At 33.4% G+C, this 13,629-nt stretch overlaps 1 long non-coding RNA gene across 2 annotated transcripts in view; it reads left to right on the top strand.

The window, feature by feature from the left end:
* LOC137627326 (uncharacterized) overlaps positions 1 to 13,629 on the top strand; it is a 700,057-nt gene that overhangs the window by 489,799 nt on the left and 196,629 nt on the right. For both annotated transcript variants that reach the window (XR_011041143.1, XR_011041145.1), the window contains exon 4: positions 3,799 to 3,961. This is a non-coding gene — a long non-coding RNA (uncharacterized lncRNA). The remainder of the gene's footprint in view (positions 1 to 3,798; positions 3,962 to 13,629) is intronic.

Below are 13,629 nucleotides of genomic sequence, written 5' to 3'. Positions count from 1 at the left end.
TACCAGTCTTAATGCTTTTAGATTTCCTTAAGCTTTTGTAAGTTGTATCTGTTTGATTCTAGCTTTTCATATGCTGGATATTAACCATAGTCACATTTTATTACTTCTTACCGAGCAACCCTCTTATTATTTCTATTTTTTTCTTCAACCAAACAATGATCTATATATCTCCAACCACCATACTCTCTCTCTATACTATTATGTATATCTCTACACAAACAAAAAACGTATCCATACACCAAATAAGTTTAGTGAACTTTACATCTGTCATTCGCCGTGTATTCTTCGCCACCTTGTACACATTACACCATCTGTTGCTCTCATTAAACAGTCGGTGTTTGACCACATATTTTTTCCTACTAACAAGCACACGAAGCACCAGGCCGAATGTCACCCTCAGTCACCATCGAGCCAAAATAAAAGCCCATTGACGAACGTGTTGGCAAATATTATGCTGGAAATGTGTGGAATTTCGTGTCGATATTCGCTAATTGACGCCAGTTTCCTTCTAGCGTTAATGTTACTAAAAGATTAGTCAGTTTATTTTCCCGGCTTTTAGCTCAGGAATTCTCTTGGTTACAGTTTTGCTACTTTTGCGGCTGTTGGATGCATTTGGGTATTTGTGTTTCTAATTAGCGTTTTTTTCTACGGAGATTTTATGTCTTTGGGAGTGAGTTGCGTTATCGTTGTTTTATTGACTTGCTTAATGCTCTCGCCGATTTATTTGTCTAGTTGATTGCCATTGTACAAATTTCATATAACTAATTCTTATATACAGTACATATATATATATATATATATATATATATATATATATATATATATATATAATGTATATATATATATATATATATATATATGTGTGTGTGTGTGTGTGTGTGTGTATGTATGGTATATATACTCTATATTAATATTAATTCCTTCCTTAACAACTTAAGATTTGCAGATGACATAGTTTTGTTTAGTGAATCATGGGAAGAATTACATCAGATATTAGATTATTTGAATAGAGAAAGCAGAAATGCAAGACTGAAAATGAGTATGAGTAAAACTTAAGATAAGGTTCAATGAAAATGGAGAGATAAGACAACTAATATGGGCGAGCCTGTGGAGATTGTTAATGATTATATGTACTTGGTACAGACAGAAAGTGTTTCCCCAGGACACGAGACCGAAATAAAAAGAAGGATAACCATAGGATTAAGAGCATTTGGTGAACAAAATGAGGTTATGAAAATTAAAATGCCTCTTTCTGTAAAAAGACAAATATTTAATGGGATGGTCCTACCAGTATTAACTTATGCATCAGAAACTTTGAGCCTGACTAAAGCGTCAGAACGTAAACTAGTTACAAATGAAAGAGCTATGGAAAGATTAATGATGGGAATAACTCTAAGAGACAGAAAAAGAGCAACATGGATACGAGAACAAGTAGAGGATATTCTAACAACGTGTAAGAAAAAGAAATGGACGTGATCAGAACATGTAATGAGAACGACAGACAATATGTAGATGGGCATTAATAATAGCAGAATGGGTCCCTAGAGATTGTAAAAGAAGCAGAGCAAGGAAGAGAAGACAATGGATCGACGAACTAAGGAAGTTTGCGGGCGTGGACTGACACAGAAAGACCATAAACAGACGCAAGTGCAAGGACATGTCTAAAGCCTATGTTTTTCAGTGGCCTAGTACCGGCTGATGATAATGATGATACTGTATTCACATATATAAACTGTATATATATATATATATATATATATATATATATATATATATATATATATATATATATTATGTATTTATATATATATATATATATATATATATATATATGATATAATGTTTATGTAAGAGTTATGCGTGTTTTACTTAGTTTTTAATAAAGAAAAAGAGAGATTGGGAAAATCAGTTAGGTATGACTGATATATTCAAATGTATAAAAAAAACTCACAGAAGAGGGTTTTTAAAATTCTTTACGGTAAAATTCTGCTTGAATTTGAACTTTCGATTAAAACTGGTTTTACGACTGGGGTTTACTAAGTCTGTGCAAATTCTATTGCTGTTCTTTGTGATCTTTGCTCCTGTATATTGCTGGATCATAAAATATAAGCATAATATAGAAGTCTTCATTTGTACTATTTTCCTCTCTGATGAAAAATGTACGAAGAATAAGTTTTAATTACGATTGCACCTCACGTGTATTTCATACACACTCATACACTGTAATACTATTGTTTTTTTTTTTTTATCTCTCGTTCTCTCCCGCACTGATAATATAAAATCCTGTTTGAGATTAACATTGCATGCTTCACATTGTTTGAATATTTGTGCCTTTGTTGCCCTCAACCGTTTGTATATAGGCTAGTTATCATGTTTTAATAAAGGGGTTACATTCACCTCGCATTTCCCTGAGGACTCTCACCAGCCTTGCCACACTATTCTCACTCGTCGGTCAAAATGTAACTCTTTTGTAAAGAGGGCAAACAAACACAAATAGACATTTGTCTAGTACTCAAATTTCGGCTCATCCATCTTGCTATCATAAATCATGAACTCTTTTGCGAGTCTACCTTTTGCGATTTGCATATTGGATTTTTTTTACGAATGTATTTTGTTATCCCTTTAAATACCTTTTGACCGTGAAAAAATTAAACAGGTCCTTTTCGTGAGTGTTATGGACAAAGCTCGAATTTCGTTTCTAATAAAAGCAAGAGGTGGTATTATATATATATATATATATATATATATATATATATATATATATATATATATATACATATATATATATATGTATATATATATATATATATATATATATATATATATATATATATATATATATATATATATATATATATATATGAGAGAGAGAGAGAGAGAGAGAGAGAGAGAGAGAGAGAGAGAGAGAGAGAGAGAGAGAGAGAGAGATGATACACATACCGGTATATATACATAGAAATATGTGTATGTGAATGTATATATGTATGTAGAAAGACACACGCACACACACATAGTTTTGTCAATATAATTATAAGACTGTGATTGCATAGTGGAAACGATGGTAACTTGCAAACCGTGGGCCATGAGTTCAAACCCTTTTTATGGATTGATATATGTCATGGGGTAAAATCGTGATCTTCCTCTCCACAAGTCACTGGTAAGCATTGCCTGGACCCCCCTTGGTCCTATTTAGGATGTAAACAGTACAACAGTTCTGTGACTTATCTCTTGCTTTAGAGCTCATGAGTCATTATGATCTCTTATACATTTGTGTTTTTAAAATATATATAATAAATATTTTGTAGGAAGGATGTCTCGTTAAATGGCATGAGCTCTCTTTTTTAAAAGAAAAAAAAAAGACTTAGTCTGTAAAACGTAGTGAACATTCAGAAAAACCTTCGTCCTCTAGAAATGCAGCGTTATCGTGTTAGATTTTTGCTCTTATTCACAAAAACTTTCACAACTTTCATGAAACTACCATGAGACATACATTATACTGTTACGTTTTTTTAAGGATATGATATCAAGTTTCCAAGGTCCCCATTAGTCAATGCAAATAAAATATGGTAGCGCATGTGGCACGGGGTTAAATAGTGCTATGATTTACGACGCTGTCACGGCTTGGTGAAGTATCAATATATCTAGAGCCTGTGACGTAATGAAGGCCATCTTGGAAGAAGAGATTTGGTTCTCAGAATTAGTCCATTCATAACTGATTTTTTAGGGGGGAGAGCTATTTATTAGACGTATGGAGTCCTGAGGGAATATATGAATTATAAATATTTCCTGTTTTTCCAGGTCCCTGGTTTATAATTCGTTCCTATAGAGAAAAATGGAAAAAGCAAAAGTAAACGGAAACGTATCTGATCAACATGTTCCCAGGCTGGTCTCCACTGATTCATAGCTGTCGAACTGGATGTTGACATTGGTAAATGACATCTACAGTTAACTACAAGAACTGGTAAGTGAGTTATGGAAATTGTTAATAGTAAATAGCATGTTTGGTAGTACCTATTCATCCTTAGTATCTTATTAAATCTGGAGACTTCACACATTATCATAATTCAGTGGAGCTTTTATTCCGATGTCGCCAGTTTCTCAACATGGTGTCTAAACGTGATTTGCTGAGAGAATTCCTTGTTTTATTTTTGTTTTGTTTAGGTATTGTCTTCCAAATATTTTTTTTTAACTAAAGATTGACAAGGTGGGTGATATAATGCAATTCCTTGCATAATCTTGATGGAAGAGGGACGGGAATAAAAGGTTTGAATACCTAATAAGATATAGATCAGTCGATTAAAGGATCGAGTTATTATTGGAATTAGATAACATTTTTTGTTAGGTTTACGGTTTTCGATATATTCTTTAATTTTAGCAAATATGTTTTTTATTTTCTTTGTTGTTTTGATTACAGTTTGACTTAGAAAAATCAGCTGAACTCATAAAATAATTATATCCTCTTAAGAAAATGTAATGTATCCATACTAGAAACGAATTACTATTTTATTCAATACTAATAAGTACATTATTTATTACCACTAATTACTCCCAAGCATCATGTCCTTCAGACAATAACACGGGTATTTACGTTAACTTTTACTGCATATCTGTCCTCATAAAATTTCATGTATCCGTCATATTTTGATATCTCTCAAGAGGAGAACGAATTTGAAAATGATTTTGTAACCCCCTTAAGTAAGAATAAATTTTAGGTCAAAATCTAAATTTTCTTGATTGGTAATGTATCTGCATTTTTGGAAGGATTACAAAATGCCTTAAACTTTTTTTTAGTAAGTTTCCAGGAAAAAATAATATATTAATATTATTATTATTATATGCTAAGCTACAACTCTAGTTGGAAAAACAGGATGCTATAAGCCCGGGGGCCCCAACAAGGAAAATAGCCCAGTGAGGAAAGGAAATAAGGATAAATAAAGTATTTTAAGAATAGTAACAATATTAGAATAATTATTTCCTATACAAAATATAAAAAACTTAAACAATAAAAGGTTTTAAACATGATAAATGGTGGAATATGGTTCATGTGTTGGTATGTGTATGCAAACTTACTTCGGAACAAACATACTGTACATAGGACCTATAGTCACATTAATATTTTAATGGTCTTCTTTCATTGAAAAAAACTTTGGAATTGTATATCACAAAACATCTGATTGGTTAAGTAGGCGTGAGAGAGAAAGGCCAGAGGCCAAGTGGGCAGTCTTGACTGACGGGAAGACGCTGAAAGTGACGTGTGTCTCTTGGGTGGAAGTGTTTTATACCAAATGATATAATGGCGGGGTGACAGTTGGTCTGTTGGTGGCAAAATGTGATACCGTGGATAATTTCGATATTATTGTTGGGAGAAAATAGATTTAAAGAGATATAGCTAAACGGCGAAGGGAATTGGTATGATATAAACTGTATTTGTGTAGGCTATATTGAATTAATGCATTCACTCAAACCTGACTCCTATAATTTTTTTTGTTTGCTTTCAATTTTTACTGCTTGCGACAGTATTGAAAATATCAATTAGATTAATGTCAGTAATATTTGAAAACAAAAGAGGACATGGAGAAAAAAGAAAAATCTTTATTTTTTCAAGTATATATATATATATATATATATATATGTATATATGTATATATACATATACATACATACATACACACACACACACACACACATATATATATATATATATATATATATATATATATATATATATATACTGTATATACACGAACACCTGGTTTTGGAGTATGGTATCTGGTTTAGGCAGTTTCAAATGAATTATAAAGCACACGTGGTATCGATTATTTTAAGAGTACTTTTATAGTTTTCTGTATCTCTCCTTGTCTTCTTAAGGGATGTCGTTTTGAAGGAAAACCCATAATTTATTACTATGCTGCTCCATTTCTAATTTTTTTGCCGACAGTTGTTTTCACCCTATAACTAAAGGCTTTCATTAGGGCTTCGCTTGAAATAAACCATTATCCTTTTATAATAGCAGTGTATTCATACAAATTAAATTTAAAAGAAATCTGAAATTTGCCCAGAAATTCATGAAAATAGCACTGAAGACATCTGGGTCTTTAATGAAGCTTCAAAAGTTCCAAAACCATGAATTGGAAAAAAATTATGTTTCTCAATTAAATCTCATAACAACAGCTCGTGAGGCTCCAAGGTATGTTCTGGAAGCATATTGTGGAAATATCTCTTGCTGGAGGGTGGGACATAGTCTGAGAAACCTAGAACAATCAACAAAGGCTGCTGTATTCTGATGTACACTGGCTCAGCAATAACCATCATCTCATAGTGATCCTCCTTATGAACACCTTCCGTGTTCCAGCTAAGGTCACTAAATGAAGTTTTCTTGCCATGTCCATTAACAAAATGCTGATGTATGACCCCATTATTGGGATGAGCATGAAGGGTTGTTGATGTGTGGCCAAGGCAGCTTATATTAAGGGGCTTACTCACCCTTACCAAGCATTTAAATTTGTAAACTACGTTGGTCGTAGACACCTTGGATACTATGAAAGCATAACTGTTTTTCATTACATGGGTAGTTATTAAGTTGTCCATGCTGGTGACTCGCAGCAATATTTTTTCACATGTAATTTATAAATTTAGATGGTCAAAAAGGGAGTTTAGGCCCCTCTATTATGATACATTGGCCATACCACAACAACCGTCAATTGGTGATTTTAAGCTCAACACAATAATGGGCCCATACATCAGCATTTTGTTGATGCACATGAAACGAAAACTCCATTAAACGACCTTATAAATAACATAGAAGTTGTTAGCAAGGTGTAGGACTATGGTAGGCTGGTGATTGCTGAAGTAGTGTGCAGTCGATTGCAGCAGCCTTTGTTATACGTTCATGTTTTCTCAGACTATGCCCTACCCTCCATCAAGAGGACATTCTGCTACTTATCCTAGAGCCTTAGGATTTGGTGTGGGATTTCATTAAGAATCAAATCTTTTTCCAATGCAAGATTTTTGGAACTCCAACTGAAATTTTGAAGCTTCGTTGAAGATGATATTTAAAATACTATTTTCATGAATATCTGTGCAAAATATCTTAAGATTTTCATATTTGTTCTTAAATGTTTTTAGATTTCTTCAAATTTTCGTTTGCATAAGTTTACTGCTATTATATAAGGATAATAATTTTTTTTTTTTTTTGTGGGGTTGCCCTGATGAAACCCATCAGTCATTGGCTGAAACAAATGTCGGTAAAAGTTGAAAAATGTAGCAGCTCAGTATGAATTCCGTCTTTTCCTTCTAAACAAGAAAACTGTTGTCTTAGAATAGTGGATGCCACAAATAATTACTTTAGCATTTAATGAATGTAAAAAGTATTGAAATTGATATGTAGAGTATTGGCAGTAGTATTTGAAACCAAAAGATAATAAGGAGAAAAACAAATAATCAGTGTTCTTTTTTTATGAAGTCAGTTCTATTTGTAGCTAGCTATTTTTAAATTAAATTTGTTAAATGCTAAAGAAATGCCTTTGATTATCTAGGATTCTAGGGGTTCGTTCTTCCAATTTTGTTTTCTTTAATGTGAGATTAGTTGTTATATTACTTTTGCTACAGTCTTTCTCTTAGATTTCATAATAAGAATAAAAATTTTTACCAGATATCTATTTTTGAGTAAATTACATTTTGTCGCTGAAATGATTTGCAATGAAAGGTGGGGGAAGGGTAATGAAGAATCCTTAAAAAAAAAGTGGATATGGTATTGGAGGACCGTAAACTATTGATTGGAAAATGACTTACTTTATGAGGAAATAATTGTGGTTAGTCACTATCAAAATAAGATGGTCGGAAATCCGAGGTTCTCCACTCAGTATAAAACACACACACACACACACACACACACACACACATATATATATATATATATATATATATATATATATATATGTTTATATATATGAGAGAGAGAGAGAGAGAGAGAGAGAGAGAGAGAGAGAGAGAGAGCGCTAGCTTTGTTCTCGTTTACTTCATTCCAAAGATTCTTTCAGTCATCTCTAGTCGTCGGAGATAAGTTGTACTGAATTGATTTCTAATGGAAGGAGAAGTCATTTAACGGGTATCTAGATTCCTAGTAGAGTGACACCATCGTAAAAACGAAAACTCTCCTTTGAAAGAACATTCCTTTGCTGAGGGGATTTAGTCAATATTTTTTTTTTATTGCAGTAAAGATAGAAAAGCTTTCTACCTATTATTATTCTATCATTGGGTAATGTTCTTTTCTTCATTTATGAAATAATGAAGTTGAGTTGTAGTGAATTGCTTTAAAGGCTAAGTTTCCTTCAGTGATAAATGTAAATAATTTACAGTTGCGAAGATGTGATAATGCGTTTTCAAGTCAAAGAAATTTTTTTGATAATCGAAAATAGTTGTTGTAGTGAGATAGCTATTGGTATACTCATATGCATTTGTTATATTTTTTTTTTATACTGAGATACTAACGATCACTTCTTTGCTTTCGAAATTAAACAATCACTTACAGTGCCATGAAACTTAGCAGTAGTTTAATTTTCGAGCCAATTAAGATATTACCTGACATGAGTTAACGATAATAATAGTGCAAAACGAACGGACTAACAAACAAGCAGCCGAACAGAAACGTATAGTGCCCGAACAGGGCTGAGGATTCTGTCATCCAAACAGTCACTTCATCTTCGATTCACCTGTCAATTATCCCGTAATTTATGTGAGGACGTCTGATGACACGCTCTTCTCGCTCACCAGGTCATTTTTAATCTGTCTGAAATCGAGTCTCAATATTAGAGGAACCCCTATTAGGTTATGAGATAGGGGAGGGGGGAGGGGAAGGGGGCGACGCATGCACATTAAAAGGGGAGCTTACTGGGGAGGGGACGATGGGAGGGTGGCCTTCCTCTAGTTACCGTCCTGTGGTACATACCGGTCTCTAGGGCTCGACCCTAATTAAAAAGAATTTGAAGGATTTCTGATTGCCATCTCTCTCTCTCTCTCTCTCTCTCTCTCTCCTCTCTCTCTCTCTCTCTCTCTCTCTCTCTCTCTCAAGGATAATGAAATAGGATCGAACTGTATCCGTAAGCTAAAGTTTCATAATGTAAAATGTTTTGAATGAATTGAAACAACCTTTGTTTTCTTTGTTTTACACTAAAGAATCAATTATTGGTAAATATATTATCCTTGTTTAAAAGGATGGCTGTTATACTGATTTATCTCTGGTCAGTGTCAGTTCCAGGGAAATATCCAGGCATCTACACACCTCTATCTACCAACCAGAAATGACATTACTCTCGATTCAACCTTGAAATAGATGACACAACTTACCTGACTCTCTCTCTCTCTCTCTCTCTCTCTCTCTCTCTCTCTCTCTCTCTCTCTGTCACTTGGACCAATAATGGCCTCACATCTCTGGAATCCCGGCCACTACGCTAAAGAGATTCAATTGGCATGAGATAATGAGAACCGAGGATCCATATTGGGACGGACAGTGAAGTTAGTCCACATACTGCGTTAATGAGACTGCTTAAAAGAAGCTTGACAGGTACAGGAGATAAAGTGCAGATACAGAGACTGAAAAAAACAGAGTAGAAAAAGTAGGCTGAGGGAAAGGGGAAATGTGTTGGGTCAATTTTGTGAAGAAGGAATGCCTGGCCTCAATGTGCTGTTAGCCCCTCGGTTGTGAAACTTTAGATTTAAATAGATAGAGATTCGGGAAGAGAAACCCAATTAAAGAAATAGAGAGATGCTAAGCTGAATGACAGAGAGAGAGAGAGAGAGAGAGAGAGAGAGAGAGAGAGAGAGAGAGAGAGAGAGAGAGAGAGGAGAGAGAGAGAGAGAGAGAGTAATTTAAAAAAAGCAAGTAGTCTGGTCTCTGAATTTAAATCGCCACCTTTTGAATGGATCGAGGTCATCCCAGTTGATGGTCGATCTGCTACTCTGTCCAACCAGATGACGAAGAGATAAGAGGTATGGTGACAGATACTAACAAAGATAGTTGGCCAAATCGACGGGAAATTATCGACTACTTTTTGGAGGGTGACTATCAAAGTCTCTTTTACGAGCGTCCAATAGTATTGCTTAAGATTATAAAATAAGATCTAAGCTATTTAGGTGTTTTGTTTAATTTTCTCTCGCGGTTAATTTTAAATTGTAATTGGTTATTATCAATGCAGAAATCTTGCAGAGATACGAGAAGATTATCTAGAGCGCAAAACATCTGATAAACAAGTATCTACTGTTTTTAGAAACCCCACAAGCTTATTCCACAAGCTTATTTAGTCTCTCTCTCTCTCTCTCTCTCTCTCTCTCTCTCTCTCTCTCTCTCTCTCTCTCTCTCTCTCTCTCTCTCTCTCTCTCTCTCTCTCTATATATATATATATATATATATATATATATATATATATATATATATATATATATATATATATATATATATATATATTATATATATATATATATATATATATATATATATATATATATATATATATTTATATATATACAGTATATATATATATATATATATATATATATATATTATATGTGTGTGTGTGTGTGTGTGTGTGTGTGTGAGTGAAACCACCCATAAGATATTATCTCTCTCTCGCTTGCTGACACATTCGCACACAAGGTATTTCTAAAAAAAATATTGAGAGCCAAGTGTTATGGGCCTTTCTTCGTGATCTATATGTTATCAGCAAGCTAGTTTAAAAACAGCTTTCATTGCTTTCTCTCTGTCGCCTCCTTAATCTTTGGAGCCCTACGAACTATCTGCTTTCAAAAAGACTGGTTTATGTTCTCCATTTAAGGCATATCTAGTGACATCTTGTTTTCAATGATGATTTTGAATTTCAAACTCTTATTTTTGGGCATTGCTGTCACCCAACTTCCATATTGCATAAATAAGCTAGATAAGCAACTGTCGATATTAAATGGATATTGCGTCCTAAAAGTAAATAAATTTTTACATATTTTTTTAATCCAAGTCATTCATCAATGGCCTTCACTGTTTTACAAATCCATCGTTTTCATAATTTCATTTAATACCGAAAACAATTTCTCATAGAGTGAAGCGTTTATGAGTTTACATTTTTACAAGAATTAAATTATATTCTATATATAGAGAGAATTTCTGAATTACCAAATAACTTTACATCAATAGTTGGCCATTGTACATCAAGGAAAATGTAAAGTTATAAATTTTATGCATTTATTTACTTCCCTTTGTTCTAATGATTGGTCCATTGCATTTCAGAATATTAGGTCACAGATTGATATCGTAAATATTCTCTCTCTCTCTCTCTCTCTCTCTCTCTCTCTCTCTCTCTCTCTCTCTCTCTCTCTCTCTCTCTCTCTCATCCACACTAAGATTAATTGTTCTATCTTTCTCATTTTCATTTATCTTCATTGCTTTACTCTTGATCACATTTCCTGTTAGCTTTTCCATCTTGGAAGTACTTTCAAACTCTCTACCAGTTTTTTTTTTTTTTTTTACACTCGCCAATCGGCAGAGTATCATCAGCAGAGACATCAACCCTTCCAAAATCCTTTTCAGAACTCATTTACTTATTTCGCACCATCCATGATGTTGAATGGCCTAGGAGACTCACACCCCCGCACAGACCCAATTTCATACCAAACCATTCAATTTCTGGACTCCATACTACTAGAAATGATTTACTTTCACTATGGAAACTTTTAATCACTTTCAGCAATATATCATCTAGGTCATACATCCTGAACACCCTTCACATTGCCTTTATCGAATCTATCATAAGATCTTTCTGAGAAAGTTGTATGCAGCATACAACTGTCTCCTTTTACTTTCAAAATTCTCAATTTGCGGATTTATAACGAATACTTGATCCACGCACGCTCTCCTGGTATAAAACATAAATTCTTTTCAAGTATAATCCAACCATACACCTATGGGTACTAAGTGATGTTTTGCCCTCACGATTCTTACATCGCCTTTATTTTTTGTTTTCTTCATACCACAGAACAATTATTTCTCCCACTCGTGCCCGTAACCTTTCCCACATTCAAGCAAATCTTGTGAATCTGGGCTAGACACTCAATCACACTAATGCCATCATATTGCAGTATCTCACTTGTAATCCTATCAACTCCTGCTGTCTTTCATATTTTTAATATCTTAATCATCTTACACTTTCACAATTCAGTCCCACTAGGATGTTCAACATATGTTTATGTTTGTATGGGTGAGTGTATGCATGCACCATAGGCGTTTTCTTTCTTCATAACCTAATTCCCTTCTTTACTATTTCTGCAAACCTCCACTAACCACCGGGTAAGGCTAACGATTTAAAGAGAAGGAACCTGAATGCAAAAAAAATCATTCTGAAATCACTAAGTTACCATATCGAGGTATAACATCTCAATTGTTTCTATAAATGTCATAATACTAAGATATAGTTCAGAAAAATCCAATTTATAACATGTTATATTCCGAAATCCTGACCTTCGAAAATACTATTGGAAATTATTTTGAAGTTATCTTTTGGAATGAATTTAGTTCATTTCCCCTTATTGTTCGTAACTAAGTTATTCAATCAGATAGGGGGATAAATGTTTAGTAACATTACTTTTATAATTTATGATTTGGAAAATAAAAGAGATGCTGTAAATGGTGATTTTTACGGACTTTCATCCGGGAAAACAATGATCATAATTATATTTGTTTCCAATGATTCCTAGTTCTGCGTTTTGTTAAGGGAAACGTCACTACCAGAATTCATCAAATAAATGGATTTGATTATAGCCCTATAAACTACGTAATTTAAATATCCTAGTCCATACCACAAACAAGAAGGAAAGATACGCCTTTTTTATTCTGGTTTTGACGCAATTAACTTTTTCTTTGTCTAAAGAATTAAGGGGTCTGTAGTTTCATTTTAAAGTTATTAAAAATAATAAAATATGTTACTTTGCATGGGATAATATTCAAATTTATGATACTAGTGATTTTAATCCAAAGCATGATCAAAATTCTGAAAAATTATAAATCATGCATAACGACCAAATCAAATGTCAGTGCCAAAGATTAATATCTCACCGTTGAAAATTTGCATTAAAACCCTTAATTGCCTGGCAACATTTATTCCAGCATTTTTACCGTTTTGAAAACGGATATATTGACGTAAAGAAGTAATATTACGGTCACCAATCCGTAAAAGAATAATGACAAAGTAAGGTAAAATTAAGGTCTCCTGTATTTTACTGAAATACGGCGTGGACAGTATATTCTTTTACGGGGAATTTCCGAATAAAATTAGGTTTTTTTTTTTTCTTTAAACAGTTGCAAGATGTGGGATAAGAATATACTCACATTCATTATTGTTGGAAAATCTTTTGATTGTTGAATCAGCATTTAATGCGAGCAGGGGTTATTCGGTCCCGACTTCTTGACATATGACTTAAAAATTTAATATCTATGAAAAAATTAATTTCAATATTTATTGTGAGTTTAGACATGTTCAATTTATGTTGGTTTGCATATGCATGTGAAAGGCTACACTGTTGCAGTATGTACTTTTCACTGAATATGTTCATTCGGTCGCTTACACAATCATGAAACAAAATAAATCC

The sequence above is a fragment of the Palaemon carinicauda genome, chromosome 2, assembly GCF_036898095.1.
Source record: "Palaemon carinicauda isolate YSFRI2023 chromosome 2, ASM3689809v2, whole genome shotgun sequence".
In the NCBI taxonomy this organism is placed as follows: Eukaryota; Metazoa; Arthropoda; class Malacostraca; order Decapoda; family Palaemonidae; genus Palaemon; species Palaemon carinicauda.
Note: the sequence above shows the minus strand (reverse complement) of the source record. Positions and strands in the feature narration are given on the sequence as shown.